This window comes from Pelodiscus sinensis, chromosome 5 (genome assembly GCF_049634645.1).
Source record: "Pelodiscus sinensis isolate JC-2024 chromosome 5, ASM4963464v1, whole genome shotgun sequence".
Taxonomy (NCBI): Eukaryota; Metazoa; Chordata; order Testudines; family Trionychidae; genus Pelodiscus; species Pelodiscus sinensis.
This window is the reverse complement of record NC_134715.1, coordinates 46,406,202-46,426,780: the sequence shown is the minus strand read 5'-3', so window position 1 is coordinate 46,426,780 and position 20,579 is coordinate 46,406,202. Positions and strand designations below refer to the sequence as shown.

Sequence of the window (20,579 nt, the reverse complement as noted above, 5' to 3'; positions counted from 1 at the left end):
TGTCCTAGTTTCCATTTTTTATATGACTCCTTTTTTATTTTGAGATCATGCAAGATCTCCTTGTTAAGCCAAGCTGGTCTTTTGCCATATTTTCTATCTTTCCTACACAGCGGAATTGTTTGCTTTTGGGCCCTTAACAACGTCCCTTTGAAATACTTCCAACTCTCCTCAGTTGTTTTTCCCTTCAGTCTTGCTTCCCATGGGACCTTACCACAAGTTCTCTGAGGTAATCTTCCTGAAATCCATTACCTCAATTGTGCTGGTCTCCCTTCTACCTTTATATAATCCTATGCAATTGTGAATTCCATGAAAGGAAAATTAAAAATATTCTAAGTTCTCCCATTCATATACTTTCATCTGTAAAGTAGTAATTTGAATCAGAGGCTTATTTAAATGTGTCTGATGCTTTTTATTGAACTTCTAATCATCTGTTTAGAAAAATACCATTGCAGCTTTATCTTGATACATTTCATTCATATGTCCTATATCCCAGAATGCATTAAGCAATGAAATAAAGAAGCTATTAATCTATAGGTGAATCTGATAGTACTGCCTATTCTTAATGCTGCCCAACAATTCCTGTTTAAGGCCATGTTTTTAGTTGCATATAACATTGCCAAACTTGAACCATTTGGCCTGAAATCATCAGTGCTTGGGATGTTTGCCTCAGGCTGATTTTTTTTTTTCAATCATTTCCATCAATTCAGTCATTTTCAAGAATGAAACTAAGGAAAATGCATTGTTTTACCAAGGTTAAAAAAATCCTTGATGTTTTTTGTTTAAAATACACTACAGCTTGCACTTCCTTTAACTGGGACTCCCTCATCTGGCAACATCCATGGTCCAGCATGACCACAGATATTCTGGATGAAAGCATCCTAGAGCAGGAGGGCCAGCAACTGGGAGCCTGGCGAGTCTGGTAGCAGTGGACAGGATATCAGCAGCCAGGACATCAGCAGTGCTCGGGCAGCCTGGGAGGTGGCAGAGCACTATCAGGGCCACCTGCTGTCTAGCAGCAAGTCCAAGACTATGGCAGCCCAGGAGGGGAAGCCTGGCTGGAGCCAAGTCATCGTGGGCGGCATCAGCCAGGCTGGGGTTGCGCTCTGAACGGGGAGGGGAAGCCAGGCAGAAGTTATGGCAGCCTCGTAAAAGCAACGTTGCCAGGGCCATGTGCCACCCAGCAGTGGGGCAGGGATGTGGCTGCAGCAGCCCAAGAGGGGAAACCTGGATGGGGCTGGGGAAGCCTACCACAAGCAGTGTGGGTCAAGGTCATGTGCAACCCAGTGTGCAGTAAAGCCAGGGCTCGGGCTGGCCAGCAGGCAGCCTCTCTGGGTCAAAGGAGCTGCCAGAAAGGAAGAGTAGCGGGCTGAACAGCTGGTGTCAGGGGACCTCTGCTGGTCCAGCAAATTCCCTCATCTGGCACCGGTCAGGTCCTGAAGATACTGGACCAGCGAGGTCCAATATGTAGTACTTTTATGCTTTGGAACAGGAACATGAAGTTTGCATACCTTTTGTTCAGTTTGGTACTGGCTTATTCTTTTCCCATCAGCTTTCACTTATGGCCCCCTCCATGTAGTTTCCCCTCTGTGTGATATTGCCCATATGCAAACCAAGATTAATTGAAGTTAAAATTGTATGATACTGTATCAAATCCTGTAGCTCTATTATACATGTTATTTTCACCACCTGTTATTATATTAACAGGTTATGAAAATATATTAATAACAAGATTAAATTATATGAATTTAAACATTTATGACAATGGGATTCAGGTTCCCAAATCAACATTTGAGCCACTGGCGCACAAACAAGCAAGACAGAGGCCTTGTCACTAACTTTATACACAGTAGCCCCATTGACTCAGCTGAAGTCAATGGGATTATTTGCAGTGTGTGAAGTTAAACACATGAACAAGTCTCTACAGGATATGAGCCCAAGCAACGAAGTGGTACAGTTCAATCAAACTGAAAAACACTAGTTGCTTTGTCTTGAATGATTTATGCTTTACAATCACGCATTGTAGCTGCTCTTGGAAGTGTTTCCATTGATAGAGCTAATGCCATTTCGAACTCCTACTAGTTTGTGCTAGATCCTCTGTGGAGGCTAAACTGGCATAGCTACACTTGCCAAAGACATGGCTGAGATTCATCTGAAAGTTTAGGTCAGCCTGTTTACACCTTTTGGATATGTATTATATTATTTTGCCAGGGACAGAAATCCATTTAATGGTATTTTCTAGGATGATACTTTTTCCTGCCTTAATCCTCCACCCATTATTGGCTCCACATTTGCTTTACTTGTCCATTCATCTAATACCTCCCAGCCCTCTTGAATTTAATGTGCATACTATATTCCTACAGAAACTGAGAAATCTTTGGTAGCATCTTGAAACATAAGCAGTACAGTGGTTGCATTTATAAAGGTCATTCTGGGCACAGATATACTGGAGATCATAGCTGTATTCCTCATTATAGGCACAGAGAATATCAGAAAAATTGGTAACTATGTGCTGAAAAAATAATGTGGTTATTACTGGCACTTATTTTGATAGTTAAGCCTGCATTGCTAGTTCAATTTTGCTGTAATTGCCATAAGATACTCTTCTCAATAATACACATTGAGAAGCATAGAGCATACTTACTGATATTTTTAGATCTTACTGATACTTACTGATATTTTTTGATCTACCAGCACATTACACTATCCTCCTTCAGATACCCTGAAAGGGCAATGTGGACTTCAAATCTGGGGAAGACCCAAGAAAGTTGCCAGATCTCAGATCTCTCAGGAAATGAATAGGGTCAAAGGTCTGTTTTCTCAGCCATTTAAAACAGAGTTCATAGAAACTGTAAATGGGAGAGAGAAAGCTATGCAGTGGATGAGAGGAAAGGAGAGCCATTAAAAAAAGAAAGGACAAGATCATTAGATTTTTAATTTACCCTCAATTCTTCTTCATGGTAATATGTCCTTTTTACTACCCAATCTGCACTGCATAAATGGAAAGAGGAGATTGCAAAATATTAATTTCAAGGAGCTTATTTGCCCATTTCTCTACATGGAAATTATGAGCAAAATAGAAAAATGTGGGTTATGAGCCAGTATGGAGAGCAACCCAGCTTTAGAAATGATTCACTCTGTGGCTTTAGGTTCATCAGTTATTACTAACTAAACCTCAGTTTCCCCATGTTTTAAATGAGACCAGTATTTACTTTTTTCCCCTTAAATATGGTCTGGTGATTACTTAATTTTTGCACAATGCTTTCAGAAAGGAATGTTCTGCTAAGTATTATATTTTAAACTCTTTTCATATTCCATTGCAATCATTATGCTAATGGTTACCTGATAATCAAAGGTGTAGTACATGAATTGAAGACCTATGAGCACTCAGTATTATCTCAGTCAACTTACATGAAAAAGTGGTTCATGTAAAATAAAAAAAGTCACAGTTTGCATGTGCAATTTGTAAATAAAGAATCAATGTACTTAAAACTGTAACAAGAAAGCAGTTGAAATGGGGTTAGCATGCTCTGATTGCACATAACGTACAGTATATTGCAGATATTCTGAAAATGTAGGGGCTATTACCAGAGTGAATTAGGACAGTTTACAAAATGTTGTTATGAAAAGGTTCTTGTCCAGGCCCCATGCCTTGGGTCCCCTTCTTGGGTGGCAAGTCAACCAGAGACCCTTTCTGGGTACAGTCCACCCATGCCTTTTATCGTCAGTGCCAATTTCTCAGCACCTTTTGTTTACAGAGCTTTTGTTTCCAGCAAACTCAGCCAGCCTCTCTTTCTGGCTGGGAAGCACACTCCACTACACCCTGGCTCCTCCCCTTTCACGTCTCATCTGGCTGCCTTATATAGCCCTCTGGCTAATGAGGCCCACAGCTGCTTCCAAATTGGCTGGGATAGGTGCATGTGTTATGTGAATGTGGACTGAAACTAGCTAAAAGATTGTAGACAAAGAAAAATAATAAATAGTAAGCTGGGCAAAAGCATCTGGTGGATTTCTTGGAGGATCAGTCAGTGCCAGTTCTAGTCTTATTTAAAATCTATACCAGTATCCTGGAACAGGGAGTTAATAGCATATTAATGACATTTGCAATTGATACTAATCTGGGTCAAGTTGAAAAAAAGACTTGTACAAATAAATCTAGATAGTTCAGAAACACAAGCAGTTCATAAAACGAGATTTAACATTGAAGACAACCTAATACAACTAGTAAATTCCTCTCATTTACAAAGAATAAGGGGCCTTGCAACAGAGGGTATTTTTCCTGACATCTAGATGGGGCCAAATATCAGCAAGATCTCTTCCGCAAAAAGAATTAGAGATATGCAAATGTGAGTGCAATTTGCATATCTTCTTCCAAAAAAATGGCAGAGTAGCTGTAGCCTAAAACTTGTGATACAAGACAAGGTTGTTGGTGAAAAGGGGTACAGCAAGCAAGGAACCTTTAAAATAAGGCTGCAAAAAAACTTTATAAAATTCAATACACATCTATTTCAAGATTAGTGTAATGATTCATAATACCAGATTGGACTGTGCCACCCATGCAGAAAATTATGCAGTTTAATTTTGGCTTCCATTTTGAAGACATTTTAAGGTCCATTTTATTTTCAGAATAGCAGCTAGTTGACAATCTATTTTATATTTTACATTATGTTTTTGACCAATATTTGATTTTGATAGATGTGTTCTATGGCAGACTCTTTGCTTGCATTGTTATTGCCAGACCAAGTAATCAATTAAAACATTTTATTTCATCTTTGATTAACTGCAACAAAAACTGTTTTGCAAATTAATTTAAAATGTCATGGAAAGACATTTAGAAAACATTATCTGCACTATTAATATACAGGCTGCCTAGGTAAGCACTGTCAAGGTAATAAAGTATAATGTGTTGATTAATATTTCAACAATGTTATTGGGATTTTCTTTGCAGAAAATGTGCTATTATTTTTAGAAACACTCTTATACATTACAAATAACCTCTTACATTATGAATTTATGAGAGGATACGTTTGGCTTAAAGTACTATGAAGACCCTAGATTTAATTTTCTATTTTCTCTTCCATGATTTGCAAACCCATATGTTTGATACATGCAGGTTCTTCAGATTGCCCTTTCATTCATCATTATAAAATTATCACATCAAATCCTGTTTCTTCTTATGTTACTTATAGCATGACAGGTAATTTGCCAATATAAGAGAATAATCAAAATGCAGACACCTAGCATTGATCCATGGCAGTAGATGAATAACTCTGCACATTATGATGAAACTGACTGTATTTAGAAACTGACCTTCAAGTTTCTCACCCATTCTTCCATATCACTATTTTCCCCCAAATCCTCCAGAAAATCAGAATTTACAAATGCTTATAAATAAATAAAATAAAATTTAAATTATTTCCACAGAATAAAACTGTGGAATATATATAAATTGTGGGCTCTTGAGAACTCTTTCCAACCAAGTAGAACCTGTTAGGTAAATTTAAAGTTATATCCTAAATCTGAGAGCAACAGTTCACAATACAGCACTTGTCAAAGCCTCTCATGAATAGAATCACTGCAGCATTTATTCTGAAATCAGGATTAGATTTGAGTACGTGAGTGGTAGCAACTATTAAGCCTGATAAAGAACTTTGCTCTTTACACTCAAAAACCCCATGAGTACCTGCCCCGACTCCCATGAGTACCCTACCCAAGGCCCCATTTGCCCCCATCCTCTGCTCAGAGCCCCCCCAGAACCCTGCTCCTGACCCCCTCGCCAGACACCTACCCCCAACTTGCTCTTGAATCCTATTTTCCACGTAAATTCTGCACCCCATACCTATCTCACTGACTGGCAGCCCTGTCCCGCACTCTGGATCCCTCACTTTTGGCCCCACCTCAGAGTCTAGAGAGGGTCCACAAATTCCACTAACCCTTGAACACTGGAAGAATTAATCTAGCTGGATGCCTAGAGCCTCAGTCCTACCTACCCTTCCCCATGGGGCTGGAGTGCCAGGGGAAGGAGGTGTCTCAGTTGGGGCCACATCAGTAGGTTTTTTTTTGCATCTCACTTGTGTGTTCCTTAACTTATTTTTCTGTGGGTCAGTGACCCCTGACCCAAAACACGTTCCCCGCTCCTCCCATGAATACAATGTTGAAACATTTGTGCTGGACATATTTTACTTAAAAATGAAGCCTGGCACACAGTTCTTAGCAATGACACCTTGAGACCTAGTCCTCTTTAGCGACACTTGAAGAACCACAGCGCTTTGACAGAGAAACCAAAAGAGTTTTTTGCTGCTAAACTTCAGAATTTGAAGAGCATGAAGCTGGACACTACTGGAGATTTTCATGAAGCGTCAGCCAAAGTGGTAGAAGCATCTTATGGACTGTCATTGCTCATCGCTAAAGCCAAGAAAGCGCACATAATCAGAGAAACTCTTGTGAAGCCTTGCTTGTTGAAAGCAGCTGATACTGTACTTAGTGTCGAAAGCAAAAAAAATTCACTCTGACAATTCTGTGAACCATTGCATCGATGAGTTGGCGAAAGATCTTAAAGTTGTGGAGGCAGTGTTGGCGTCTCCTTTTTTCGCAATTCAGTGCAACAATACCACTGATGTAGCACAATGCTGTCAGTTGCTTGTCTACGTTCTATTAATTAACAATGGAACTGTGAAAGAAGAAATGCTTTTTTCAAAGGAATGATGACCACATCGCAAAGGCTTCTGATATTATGAAAACATTTTTTGCCTTTTTTGAAGAAAATAGACTTTCATGGGGAAAACTCGTTGGTATATGCAGAGACAGTGCTCCATCAATGCTTGGCTCTTGTTCTAGATCTGTGGCATTGGAGAAAGAAAAAAAATCTAGCTGTAACCACAACTCACTACATCATATACAGACAAGCGTTGGCTGCTGAAACCCTTCCAGATGACCTATGTGACTCATTGAATTTGGCCATCAAAGTTGTCAATTTTGTGAAGAACAGTGTTTTAAATATGAGACTTTTTGATGCTCTTTGCTTGGATTTGGGAGCGATTATAAAACTCTTTTGTTTCATACAGAAGTACGATGGCTTTCCAAAGGTAACATGCTTTCGAGATTGTTGGAACTGAAAGACAAAGTGGAAATCTTCCTCAAGCAACAGGAGGAAGAGTTATATCATGCATTTATGGACCAAACATTTCAACTTTCACTGGCATACCTCGTGGACATTTTTGAATCTTTGAACAACCTCAATTTGAAGCTGCAAGGAAACAACACTGCAAACATTATAGCACACCATGATGCCATCAAAGCATTTACAGAAAATAATCCAGCTGTCGAAACATAGAACACAAGCTGAGATGCCCAACTTTTTGTCTTTTCCAACATTTTCGTCACTCACTGAAAATGAGGGTTTCCAGGAAGTTTGTCAAAAGGATGTGAAGAACAAAATTGTGTTTCATCTGGACTGCCTTGCTGACGAATTCATCCACTATTTTCCAGACAACTTTTCTGGCAACCCCATTCATAAATTAGTACGCAATCCATTCAACGTTGATGTCAATTAATTGCCAGAAGTATTGCAAGAACAAGCACTTGAAATAAAATATGATTCAAGTGTGAAAGAATTTCTAAAACATAAGCTTGGAGATATTTTGGATAAACTATTTCCCAATGTAGTCAAAAGTTGGAGAAGAAGTACTACATATTATTCTTCCATTTTCATCAACGTACCTCTGAAAAAAGGTTTTCAAGTTTAGTTATATTAAAAAGAAAACAAAGAAATCAATTGGATGTTGAAAACTAATTACGTTACGCACTTTCATCTTTCAAACCTAGGATTTCCAAATGCAAAGAAAATGCAGTAGCATCCTTCACATTAAATTCAATTTGTTTCTGCTATTTCTTATGTTCGATTACATTTTTATTAAATTTTTGTGCCAAGAAAAACTATTTGTGCATATTTTTAATTTTAAATAATTTTTAAACCCAGTTTGTGTGTTTATTTTTTATTTTAAATTAAAAATTGAATTTTTTGTCAAAAGGGGGGTTGGATGATTGTAAAGAAGAGGTGGGTGGCATAAGGATCTCTCAAAAAATCAAAAGGGGGTGTGATGCCAAAAAGTTAGGGAACCACTGATTTAGGGGTTCACTACACTTCACAAATTAAAATAGATTCTTAAGTCTATTTTCTGCCAAAGTAATTTAATATCAGAGTTTGACATGCTTTGCACCTTGAAAGAGAAAAAACAACACTGATGGCATATAATATATTTATTTACTAGTCAAATTCTAGTGTTAGTCATTCTGCATTGTTCCATTCCTCTCTAGAAAACACCAAAAGTGATGCACTGGAGCCAAGGGCTGAATGATTCAACATCTTTCAGAGTTCAGTTTATGAGATTACTTATTCTGCACTTCAGGAACAAAGCAGGGGTTTTTTTGACTCTCTAATGTCTTAAATATAACTGAAAATAACAAAAATTGAAAACTACTATTTAAATTATCCCTGAAAGCACTGGAATATAGTTCTCTGTTTTTTGGTTTCCCTAGAAATTGCATTCACAAAGTATTCATATTTTTTTAGCATGATCACACCAGTTCATAATAAATTAATTCACACTGCAGGCACAAAACACAGGATGCTAAATTATCAATATAAATAGGGTTGCAGAATTTTGTCTACACTACGGAATTTACAATATTGCAAGCAACCTGAGAGTCTCAATATAGAACATTGCCTAGGACAAAATTGGTGCATAAGGTTGCACCAATTGTTTAAATATTCAGTAAGGGTAACTATTTGCAGTACTAGCTGTGTTATTCAGCACTTAAATATTCAGAAAATGTAGTTAACCGGCATCTGTCTTAGATGGCAATACAATTCCTCCTTCAGTTAACTGAAAAAATTCCAGTAGCCATCCAACATAATTTTTCAACATTTTTGGTGCTTGAATACCATAAGTCAAATTGTAAACTTGCAGCAGTAAACTTGCAGCAGTAAAGTTTGTTCATGTCATGAATCTGCATATAATTCTATTATTAGATATTAGCTAACCCATCCTACAACTATGGCTAGCATACAGTGAAAAATTCATGAACCATTGATGTAAAGCTTGAGTAACCAGCACATTTGATTAACTGGCAACCACCATTCCCCACGAAGGTTGGAAAGCAAAGCTTGTACTGTAATCTGCACATGCACCTGACTGCATGGAAAAGTGTGTGTACAAATTCAGAGGAAAAATTGAGGCTGGCTGTGGCAATAGGGGCTAGATTAAGATGAAGGGGGTGCTATAGGAAATCAATCAGCATGTGAACAATAGCTGTTCTGGTCCCAGGCTGCATGCAGTGCTGCTGATTTGAAGTACCTCATCCCCCGCTCCCACTTCCTTTTTCTGACAGAGGCAGGAAGCAGGGGGAGCAATTGCTTATCAGATAGTCGACTAATCCTTCACATCCCTAGTCAGGATGGTTTAGCACTGGAATAAGTTGCCTATGGAGACTATGGAATATCCATCAACGGAGGGATTATCTAGATGGTGCTTGGTCCACCGATGAGGGCAGGGGACTGGACTTGTTGACCACTCAAGGTCCCTTCCAGTTCTATTAATCTATGATTCTATAAAGGGAAGATGGAATATAGATATTTGTGACGGGGAAGACAGCTCAGCTGTGCTGCCCCGCACTAAGACAGACACCGGGTAGGGGGCACAGCAGACAGGGGGGGCACCAGGTGGCAGCAAAGAACCCCGGGGCCACACCGACCGCATCTGAGGCTGCCGCAGCCATGGACCGGCGGCCCGTGCCGATGTGTCCTGATGACGTCACTGGTGATGTCGTCTGGGGATTCCCAAAGGGCGGGGCGGTGTGCGCGGGGGCAGGGCCGGCTGGAGATGCCCAGCTGCGGCCCTTTCAAAAGGGCCGGGAGCAGGAGTACACGGGGGAGAGCGGCTGGGAGCGAGAGTGTCCTTCCACCCCCCCGAAAAGGGTGATCAGCGGAGAGCAAGAGTGGCTTTCCCCACCCCCCTCCTGAGGAGGAGACCGGTGGTAAGCTTATCCCCACGCTGGGGAACAGGACTCTGACCAGGAAGAAGTGGCCCAGGGCAGAGCCGTGGACCCCGTGAGTGGAGGGTTTAGGGTTCTCAGCCCACTCCACTGGCTAGGGACAAGTGTCCATACCTTAGGGCCCTAGTTCGAGGCTCGGAGAGAGGGAGGGCCTGAGCCTCCTTCCTGGCACCTAGCAAGTAAGCAGGTCTAAACACATCATTATATCTATAGAAATTGGAAAGTCTCTTTGGGGAGGACTGTAGACAAGGGACGACTCCCCACCTGAACTCGGGGTGGGTTTGGGTGAATGGGCAACAATATCTATAAAAAGAAAATGGATTAAAGGGGAAAAAAGGATCAGGAAAGATACTGGAAAGGAAGTGGAAGAGAGTTTTAATAAATTAAAGTAGATTGAAAATGGCGCCATTCATGGTCAGCTGTACAAATAATAATTAAATAAGCTTCAAAATGGGATATGAAAAGCAATATCTTTTAGGCTATAGATCCAAAAGGTTTAAGTTAAGGTGTTACTTCTCCACCCTTAAGATATTATCATGTTCAGACAGAAGTATATTGCCATTTTGCCCTTCCCAAACCTAGTCAGTAAGTAAAGTCAGTTTCTGTTCAGGAAACAAATGGAGAAAATATAAATGACCGGTATTTTCTAAATAAGATGTAATGTCGTTTGTGATATAATGTCAATAGTGTCTGGTATTTTTGTTAAAATCATCTGGCAACCCTAATAACCTTTCCTCCTAGTAAGAGATTTGCTACTTTTTGCATGTCAGCATATGTTTTTTCCCCCCTTAGTCTCTCCCAAATACTATTTGGAATAGCAATAATAAAATGCCTAGATGTAGTTTTTCATATTAGTTGTCAAATAATTAAAGACACCAATTTTTGAGATATATAGCAAGAAATAATGTTCCTATTACTGATTTAAGAACGAACTCCAGGATGGGAATTTCTACTGTGCTTATAACTCAAATCCAAACATTGTGTCAGAATATCAATTTCTCTTTTTCAAAGGAAAAAAATCTGTGAAGTGAGAATTTCCCCGTCCTCATTTCAGCAGTTTTATTTTTTCTAATTATATTGAGAGACTTCATAATGAATTCATTTTTTTTAAGCATGCATTTTTCAGTGTGACAAGGTAGGCAACATCACATTATGACACCTTAACTTGTGATCTGTTGCATGCTATGAAGAGAATAAATATGCCAATTGTTCCCTGAATAGAAGTGAAAGGGCAGGAAAGCTTGCCTCGTTTTCAGATCTCAGTGTTGCTCTGCTTAGTCTTTATTATACTTAGAAGAAAATTTGGCATCTTTCTAAAGTATGTTTAAGCTTGGTACTGCTTCATTTTAAAACCTAGTGGTTTAAATCACATACTTAATCACACGAATAGTGTTGTTGAACCCAAAGCTTCAGGGGATAGCTGAGTTAGGGTATGTCTACACTACCACCCTAGTTCGAACTAGGGTGGTAGTGTAGACATACCCTTAGTCTGTTATAGAAAAAAACAAATGGTTTGGTAGTACTTTATAGACTAACAAGACATGTAGATGATATCATGGGCTTTCGAGGGCACAGCCCACTTCTTAAGATATTCTTAAAAAGAAAGCAGCATGAACAAGTGTTTTATGTTTAGATTTTAAGGCCCCAATCCTTCAACTAGATCCAAATAAAAGGACAGCTTCCATCAATAGACCTAGTGACTGATTGAAAGATCAAGGCCTGAAAGAGTATTTCTAGAGACCTAAACCTTTATCAAATACAGAATTAAGATGTTAACAAGACATTAATTAATTAGTGGGGTTTAAGTGTTCACCTAGCCATCCCATTTTCCAACCAATTTTAAACGGTATATTCTCCTTCAATCTATGTTGGCCTTTTAAGAGAGATACAGCAAATCCAAGATGAATCATGGTGGTCTTGTGAAGTAGGCAGCTTTTTTGGGGTGAAAGTGGGGAAGAGTGGTCTTTATTCCACACTCTGCAATGGTCTCTTTATTTTCATTTAAACTAAAGAGACGAGTCCTCATTAAACTCGCCTTAACTATTTTGAAACAAAATTAAACTGGTTACGCTAAAACTTCACTCCTAAGCTTCGTCTCCTTGGAATTGTTTCTCCTTTTTCTTGACGTTCTTACTGTTTTCTTGCATACCTTATCCCATCCTTTTCATCTTATTCTTTCCATCATTTTATTTTATTAATATTTTTACCAAATGTAACGTATATAAAAGGAGGAATAATACTCTGCTCATTGTATTTACTGAAGTTTTATATTCACTGAAAAATAAGACTTCAAAGAAAAATAAATTTAAAGCCTTGACAAGCTTTTAAGCCTTGCTTCATAATTATATTAACCATTTGTCTCACTATTCTATCCCCCGCCACACAAACTTTTTTAAAAAGGAAGGTAATTGTTGCCTCAGGCAGCCTTATATTATTTTCAGTCTTTGTTTATATTTTCTTCTGATTTTGTTGCCTGACTAATTCTCCTTCCTATGTTTCTCTCTGGTTTGTCAGCAGAGGCATTGACCAATGTACTAACTTCAGCTTTGGTTGTGCCTTTCCACAAAGCCAGGATTTTCTTTGCTTTTACTGAGAGCAACAGGCCCCTTCGTGCTCAACTGTATACACCAGAAGAGGAAGCACTCACATCACTCCCTTCTGAACCTAAGAAGAAAGGAAATTTCAGTAGGGAGATTACTACCCATCTTGATAAATGCAGTGCTGAAGAAGTGATTGTAACGATGTTCTACATGGCAAATCACTCCAGACTTAATGCACACAGGAGTGACAGGTTGTACCAAATGGTTATTATAACATTATATTTTCTAGCTAATCCTCACACATGCACATCCTGGGGCTCCTTTCAAAAGCTACCATGAGGGTACAGGGTATTATGACCACACTTATCTCTGTTGTTTTGTTGACTGAACACCTTGTCACTCCATATGGGGATGAAGTGAAACAGAGAAAGGAAGATTCCATCCAGACTGGTATGATACACTTCTAATGCACATACAGGTTTTTATAAACTATTTTGCCAAGCACAATGATACTAATTTTAACATACTTTGCATTGGCCAGCACAAAAAGAATAGATTTAGTTATGAATGAAGAACAGTTTCTTATACACATTTCTGTAGAGCACACACTTGAACTGTGTGTTCACATGGACAATTTTCATTTATAGAAAAAAAATATGTTTAAAGCCAGAGGGGAACAAGGAGGAAAGGTTCTGAAACATAAAAGTGCCAAGTTTGGTTCAATATACATGAGTATTGCATTACGCATAATTCACAAATATTCTAAGGGGAGAATGGAGGCATGACCTTGAACGGCAATTCTCATTAAGCACAGTGTCAATTCAGAGCTGGAGATCATCATCAATGCAACCTGAAAATGTTTCAGATGCATTTCTGAAAGATTTTTTTTTCATTTAGTTCACCGGTGGTTTAAATATATCATAATACATTTAAACTTTTCCAAATAAAAATTCAGAACTTTTCATTCTACAAAATGTTGATATTTATACAATTTGTTCTGATTACAGGTAAGTGACAAAACATTGGAATTTCCCATGGAATAGAAATTGAATGTATTCAACTGTATTGTGCCTAACCTATTATCTGATAAGTATTCCTACAAATTTGATGAATACATACTACGATCATCTGTAAAATTCAGAAATGTTAAATAACTTTACAAGGCATTATACTGGTAACCCACATTCTATGTTCTGATAGCTCACCTCAGAAAAATCCTACAGAAATCAATAAGCTTTCCCTTAACTCTTTGAACGAGTCACAGAATTTAAGAGAGAACTGTATTTGTGCTCTATGATAGTTAAAATACTTACTCTGTCACTTCTGCAATTATGTTGTCATTTATATTGTACAAATTCTTCCAATAACAGCCCTTAAAACACATCTCATTGCAGAGGTAAATCATAGGCTATCCAAATGTATGTACTAAGTGAAAACCACCTCCATATTCTCCTCTCAGAATGTTCTGAGAGCATTAAAAGGTGAGTCAAAGTCCTTGATCTAATGTCTCTAAGCAGTCATGAAAGTCATAAATAACCTCTTCAAATGACAGCAGATTGTTTACACTTGTACCTGCAGTCAATGTTCACTTAATCCAATGTAACATAATCAGACCACTACTCATCCTTACATAAAACCTTAATCAACAAACTTCTGTAGGTGCCATGTTTTCAGAATATATACATGGTTGCCAAGACTCTCAATCATATTTACATTTTTATTTCAGCAAAATATGTAGACAGGAGCATAGGTGTATTAATCCTGAGTATTTGCTCTAGAGAAAAAAAAATGGTCTCCCTAAGATTCTCAAGCTACTTTTTGGTACAAGAAAAGCAGGTCCCTTAGCAGTTAGTGGGCCATGAATTCTGTCAATTCACTGGACTTATTCAAGGAAATAGAATACAGTTGATTTTTCCAGCTGACTGGAAAAAATGAAATTGATGGATGCTTCAAGCACAGTTTTGGGATCAATCATTCTAGACCACTTTAAAGGACTGTATCTCTCTCACACATGCACACACACGCAAAACTTGATCTGACTCAGAGGATCATAGTCTTTGCAAATCCTGCAAACTCTCCATGGGCCCATAAAGGCCCCTGGAATTCCATGACTGCAACAATGACTACAGAATAGCCCAAGAGTGGCTCCATGCCCTCTTTGACACCGTGTTTCAAGGAAGATGTCATACCAGCACACAGCCTAGCTATTTAAGAAGGGCTTTGAAGGTAGGATTCCCCTTCCCTCCTGTCAAAAGTGTCCACTCATTAAAAATACAGTTGTGGGGGACAAAATATTCCATTTTTTTCAAAGACAGATGTGCTCTTACACCTGTGTGTCTTGTCTTGCAACTAACCTTATTGGACCCATTATAGCAAAATATTAGTATGCCACATTTTAAAACATTAATTTAAATGCAATTTTCTAACATGCAGAAGTGCACCACATTTTCTCTATCAAATGGAGGTAATAGATTTGCCCTCACACACACATCTTAAAATCCTTTGGGAAAGTTGATCAGATTTCTTTCAGCCACCACATAGAATAGCATAATTATTGATTATATATCTATACACACACAATATACACAAATACCATGCTAACTGATCTACAATACATTACACAGCAGAAATATATATCAATGTGTTGGACAATTTTTTTCCCCCAGAAAACCTGTTCAAGTTTAGAGGTGAAGATTCCTGCTCATTGCAAGTTTTCTCTTTTCTAATGAAAAAAAAATGGAAATAATTCTATTGAGTACCTGTAGCCAGACAGGAGCCCCTTCCCATTCCCCCCCCCTTCCCCCCGCCGTAACATCCATCTTTGCTTGCCTGGAAGCTTACAGGGCACACAGAGCAGTAAAATCAGCATAGTCTTTGATGCCTTGACAGAAGGCCCAGATATGCTGGCTTCTGTCAAAGCCCAGATATGCTGGTTGCTGTGACCCTGGATGGCTGTAAACAGAGATACACCAATTGTTGACCTCAAGGCTGCGAGAACTGCCTTGGCTGGCACCTATATTGATACGAACACACTCGTCCACGGGGGGAGGAATCTCCTGCCCCATAAAGAATGTCCAGTACTCACAATTTAGTTATCTCTCTTACAAGCGTAAATTAAGTTGAAACTCCCTTGTAAAAACTGGCGTCACAAAGACGGACCAACACAATTTGGCACCATAGATAAGAAAGAGGATATGGGCCCCTATGGGTATAAAGATGGGTCCAGCAGCACACTTACTCTGAGCATTAATCTACCATCTATCTGCTGGTCGGGTTAGGTGATTGGCCTCCCGAGGTTCCACAGGGACGCCCACCTTGTATTCCTCTTTCCTGGGAATTGAGGGACCAACCCTGGCCTGATACACTGGAGTCGAGAGGCATAGAATGGGGTAAAAATTGTACCTGGATGTGTCCTTTTTCTTAAGTGTACACATCGATTTAGAGCTCTTTAAAGATTAAGCTGTCACTTGGTACCATTATTTCTATTATCTATCTTTATTTTCTTTGTAACCATTTTTAAAATCTATATTTGCTAGCAGTTAAGAAATACAGCAATAGCCATTGTAACCATATGATTTATAAGCTTCTTTAATAAACCTGTAACTGTTTAAGCTTTAACCTGACTCCTTCAGTTGCTATAACAGAACCAAGTACAATTTAAAAAAACTCCAGCCAGTTATAAGGGACAGATGCAGGCAGAGCTAGGCATTTGGATAGTATCGTTTCCAGAGGACAGATCCGTGGGGCATCTCTCAGCCTTCCAGGCTGCCTGCTGTGAAGGGATCATGAATCCTAGCACTCAAAATCTGAGGTGTAATAAGCTCTCCCTGTAAACTATGGGGCGTCTGTCAGACTGTTGGCTGCCCACCATGAAGGGACCTGGTCCTAGCGGTCAGAGACACGGATGTTAAACTTCTCGGGGCACCCGTCAGCCTCCCTAGGCTGCCCGCTGTGACAGGACCTTGTGTCCCAACAGTTGAAGACTCAGGTGTAACACACACACACACACACACACACACACACACACACACACACACACACACACACACAGCCCTGACCATCGGCTGACAGTACCGTAATTAGTGCTGCATGACACTCACATTCAGCAGAATAACTTTAGTTTAACCATATTAATGAAGATTTGTATGTAAAGCCCCATTGGGTTTATTTCCCAGTCAAAGTACCACGACAGATAAAGACAAAAACCCATTAGAAAAACCAAGGCTCCAAAATTGTAATAGAATTCATAAAATGAAAGAGTACAATAGCTGATATATTATTGCCTTATACAAAAAAGAATTATTAGACTTATGCAAGGAAGACTGTCATTATTTCTTTGGCCCATTCATTGGGCAAAATAGAAATGCTGGAAATGTTATAAAAGTTGAGAGAGATCACAATTTCATAGTTCTATTTTCCTGGTGGATAAGTTGATAGTATTCATAAAGAAAAGTTACTAATAGTTTATTTGCCAAAAGGTGAAGTTGAGGATCAACCAAAATTATTGAAAAATTTGCCAAACCCAGGAGAAGAAGAGTGTCCAATCATCTCAGGGTTACAGTACTCACCTAGGATCAAGACAGACTGAAGTACCCATTCTACCTAATGCAAATTAGGGACTTGAACTTGGATCTGTCACTGTACAGGTGAGTGAGTACCTTGAACAATGGCTCATGGATTTTTCAGTGATGTGTTTATTTCTTCATTGAAGCTGTTCCACTTCATATAAGCTAATTAATTTTTCATTAAATCAGGGACTGAATCTCTCAATCCCCAATGACTGCCCTAACTACCAGGATATAGTCTCTCTCTCCTCTCCCCCTCCCCAACCCAATAAATATTAAGTATTAATTCAATGTGGAACAGCTGTAATGAGACACAACACCATCCCAAATACCCTGTATGTCAGAGGTTGGGACATTTGATTGCAATTCGAAAGGCCCCAATTCAACTCCATGCTCCAATCAGGCATAGAGGGGATATGAACCCACTTTCCGATATCACAGGAGATTTCTCCAACAGAATAACAGGGCACTATCCCTGCTGCCCCCTCTCCTTCAATAATGTGAATGGCATTTCCAGATTTCCTTTGTGGGCATTTTATTAAAAAGAAACTAAACCAAAAAAAAATCTCAAACAAAATGTTTTCTTCAAACAAAATGCATTGTTTCCAGTTTGTATTCCACTTTGGGAGAAGTGGTCCAGGTGCAGCCTAAGGTCCAGTGTGTTTCAGCAGCAGCCCTGGGAACTACAAGTTGCAGACTACAAACTGCGGCATGTTGGGAGAACTTCCTCGTTCCTGCCACGATGTGCCCTCTGCCCCCAACAGGGTCTCAGCAAGGACTGTGCTAGAAGCAGCACACAGGCTACATGCTGAGAAAGGGGGCTGCTGAACTGTTTTCCTGTTCTATGTTTTTTACAGGTAAGACCAGAAAGGTCTATAGAGCACCCTGAGAGGAGTTTAAGTGACACAAAGGGAGAACCTAGACTTGGAATAAAGCCTGTTCCTTGGTGATTTGTCTGAATGGGTCTGGTCTGAGGTGCACTCACACATACACAACACAGAGCACACCAAGCAGCCTCCAGCCTAGCCTCCCACAGTGGCATAAGAAGTCACAAGGCTTCCCCTATGTTGAAAAACTTCACACTGGGCTAGCCAACAGGAAGAGTTACACATATGTGGTTGATTATTAAATAAAGCAAGATTTTTTTTATTTTTTGCAAACTGAGCAATTAATTATCTGCACAACTCTATACAATGTTACTCTCTGAAGCGTGTCTCAATTTATTGTGTAGCACAATACCCAGGAAGGAGTCACTGAATTGCAACAAAAATGCATATCAAGGCTATTCAAATACCAGCTGAGAACCTCTATGAGTGTCTTGTTAATATTTTTTCCACTTGCTATGAGGGAATTTACAGAACCCCAATAGCGCTAATGGTAATTAAGCAACTAACTCCACTTACATTGAAGTGCATGTTAATGGACCACTTCTATTTTAGTCTCTATTAGTGAACTTGTCTTATAAAAAGTAGGTGATGGTTAAATATATGATTTTGCCATGTGGGTTATTGAATAAAGTGAATGTTTGTTAGCCATACTTGTGGATTAGAGCTAGAACAATGTCATGCCTAAATGGGGATTCACATTCAAATTCTAGGAGTGTTGAGGAGAGTATCAATCCCTCAGGCAGGAAACAAGTCATGCTGATGACAATCCCAGCTCTTGCTGACTGAAGAAGTCACTGTCATGCTTTAAGAGCCACTGCAAATGCCTCTGCTTGCAGTGACTTTATGATTCAGGGCACTTGAGGGACAAGTAAAAAAAAAAAAATTGAACAAGAGAGACAACTTCTCTTCCCACCAAAAAAGATGAACTTTAAAAAAAAACCTGAACATTTTACAAATATATGCATGGGAATCTTAGTTAGGTAGATAACCTATATCACTATAGCCACCACATGCATTGCTATAGGAACTCTATATTGAAAGAGCTGATAGGTATATGAAGGGGTGCTCACCACTATGCTGGGGCCTCCTCCTATGTCCTCTTTGTTTCTCTCAGGGTCTGCAGCCCATCCCTCAGTCCATAAGCTGCTTGCCTCTTCAGGACTCAGCCTTCCAGCCAAGTCACTATACATATTTTCTCTTTCTGGAGTTATCTTTAGTAATCCTGGGGAACCCTCCCATTCCGTCAACAACTAGCAGGGGAATCTCCTTCTTGCCTTCTACTCTAGGTCACAGACTCTCTAATCAGCGGTCAAGGCCTGTTCCCTTTTAAACCTTACTGCCTTTCCCTGCCCTCTGTTACCCTTCTTCCTCTGAGCTTGCCAGCCTCCACACAAGGAAAAGCTGCAAGCTAGCTATCCCTGCAGCCTACAAATGCTATGCTCGTCTCTTAGGAATTTCAGGTTTCCTAAGCAGCCCCTTTCTGCTGCCAATTTCTAATCAGTTCATATCTGCCCAGCTGGGCTCCCTCCTGTAATCAGGGAATTGCTTAGCTACCTAAGTCCTCTCAGCTGTGGCCTGTGGGAGTTCATTGGCTTCCTTCTCAATCTGCCTTAACCCTTACAGGGCAAGCGCTGGGTGAACATCCCTTCACAAGCTGTCATTTTTTTTCCTTTGCATCCTCCAATTTTATTCACCAAAGGCTATTACAAAATGCTTTAAATACTAAGCAAAGTCACAAAAATATATTTTATAGGTTTTTCTTCAACCAAACTTTACCAAGCAAGTAATTTCATTTACCATGCCTCTGGGTTCAGCTCCTATTATTGATGTGTTTTCTTTCACCATAAAATCAGTCTGCTGCATGCTTTTGAAAGGTTTGAGCTTAGAACACTCAAAATAATTCAAAGAATATAATAAAAACCACACACATATTCCCAATGATTTCTATATTGCTATGAATCCATACTTTTTTTACTTGTATAAATGCACAACTAAGCATCATGTGTGATGTATTAACAGCATGAGACCTATATGATGCTTGCATGTTCTGAAATGACAGGTTCAGATTGCTCAGGGTCAAGTCATTTTTTTAAAAGCAAAAAAAAAGTTCCTATAATATTCTGCATGTGCATTCTCAAGATGACACTTTAAACCTGCATGTGCATCCTCAAGATGACCATTTTAAACCTATAATATTCTGCATATGCATCCTCAAGATAACACTTCATTTATAATGAAGTTCTCTGTGAGAACATATAGGCTATGTCTACACTTGGGGCTTCTTGCGCAAGAACATCTTGCGCAAGGGTTCTTGCGCAAGAAGTCTTGCACAAGAAAACGTCCACACTGCTATGTATGAGCTGTGCTTTTGCGCAAGAGCACCCATGGCAGTGTGGATGCTCTCTTGCGCAAGAAAGCTCTGGTGGCCATTTTAGCCATAGGGCTTTCTTGCGCAAGAAATCCCTGCCGAGCGTCCACACTGCCCGCTTGCGCAAGAGCTCCTGTACAAGAGGGCTTACACCTGTTAAAAAAGAGTA

At 39.4% G+C, this 20,579-nt stretch overlaps 1 long non-coding RNA gene across 2 annotated transcripts in view; it reads right to left on the bottom strand.

The window, feature by feature from the left end:
• The window catches only part of LOC106732103 (uncharacterized), a 39,107-nt gene extending 19,605 nt beyond the window's left edge, over nucleotides 1-19,502 (bottom strand). For both annotated transcript variants that reach the window (XR_012904137.1, XR_012904136.1), the window contains exon 1: nucleotides 19,113-19,502. This is a non-coding gene — a long non-coding RNA (uncharacterized LOC106732103). The remainder of the gene's footprint in view (nucleotides 1-19,112) is intronic.
• Nucleotides 19,503-20,579: the final 1,077 nt, after the last annotated feature.